The sequence below is a fragment of the Limulus polyphemus genome, unplaced genomic scaffold (assembly GCF_000517525.1).
Source record: "Limulus polyphemus unplaced genomic scaffold, Limulus_polyphemus-2.1.2 Scaffold6944, whole genome shotgun sequence".
Classification (NCBI taxonomy): domain Eukaryota; kingdom Metazoa; phylum Arthropoda; class Merostomata; order Xiphosura; family Limulidae; genus Limulus; species Limulus polyphemus.
Window position 1 is genome coordinate 2,820 of NW_013672554.1, and position 1,440 is coordinate 4,259.

Consider the following 1,440-nt stretch of genomic DNA (forward strand, 5'->3'; position numbering starts at 1 on the left):
TGTTATAATTTGTGTTCATTCTGGAATGAAAAAGACATAATTTATATTTATTTCCTTTTCTTTCAAACAGTGGCTAAATTATCAATGTTCTCAACTACTTTTACTAATCTTGAGGGAATTAGTACAAGACCCACTGTACCAGTTTTTATCAACAGAGAAGGGTTGTATACCCTCTCAATGGAATGTTTCTCCAATAAATCTGACACTGCCCCCTTGATATGAAGGTATGCAGGATTGAAGGGAGGGGAAATGAAACAGGCTGGAACTGAAGGGAAAGAGAAGTGTAGGAACAACCTATGTGTGAGAACTTGAACTTATCTGTCAGACAAGAAATGTGTCCAAAGATCTGCAAAGTGCAACAGACAGGCCCCCACAGGTCCCAAATCAACCAGCAGGTCACCGGTGATTAGGCCTGTGAGTCTGATGTTACGTGGAAGTGGGATGGATAGAGGAGGATGACCTGGAAGCAGGAATTGAAAGATGGGTGGGAGACGGTACAGGGCAAAACACAAAGGTGGTAGGATAAGATTGGGTCAATTTGGAAACTAAAGAGGTTAGAGAGCTCCTAATTCCAAGGAATCAACACGAAAAAAACCTCTGAATGGAGAATAGAGGAAAAAGTGGAAAGTAGATGAACTTGAGAAAGGTCCCAACAACAAAGGAAGCGGGTGAGAAGGAAAGGATTCGTAGATAAGAAATTAGGGCACTAGAGAGGGAAAGAGTGGATAAGGAATCCCCCCCCCCAAAAAAAAGTGGTAAAGTTATTCCAAAGGTTGTGAGTAGAGAAAAGGAGTGGCTATAAGCCAGGACATAGCAGTTGGTTAGATGGTCAAGAAAGGATGTACTGCTATATCTGGAGTTGGAAGAAATATAAAAAATTTCAGGATTACAGTTGTGTAGAAGTGAATGTGAAGAATCATAAGACAATGAGATAAAAGAAAGAACAGTACATACTTGAAAAATAAGGTCCTGAAAGGTAAAGAAACCTGAATATTTTCTGCAACTGGCAAAGTTATTCCCAAGGTGAAACCAGGAGGGAGGGAGGCACTCAAATTTGTCTCTTTCAATGTCAGGTTTGAGGTGAGGGGGAATGCAAGTTAGTAGAAGATAAGGGAGGTGGGGGTCCAGACTACAAAATGAACCCCACCACACATTGGACTATGGCAGTCCTGTTTTCCTAATTGAAGAACTTTCAGCAGCCATTAATTAATTTAATATATTATTCTGTGTGAAAAAAATTCTTCAGTCACACCAGAACTAGTAGAATTCACATTAAATTGTGAATACATATTGAGAATAAAAAGTTAGTAGTACTAGTGAACAATATAAAAGTCAATAATCTGAGGATTTATTATATTATTATTAGTATTAAGAATGAGATCTAAACTAGCACTAGTAAAATGAATTACAATATAAGCTTCCACATGGCACTACTAAAGG

The 1,440-nt window shown here is 38.5% G+C and overlaps 1 long non-coding RNA gene across 2 annotated transcripts in view; it reads right to left on the reverse strand.

Moving 5' to 3' along the window:
• Positions 1–1,440, reverse strand: part of LOC106474201 — a 4,702-nt gene that overhangs the window by 2,739 nt on the left and 523 nt on the right. The gene's annotated exons all lie outside the window — the stretch shown is intronic.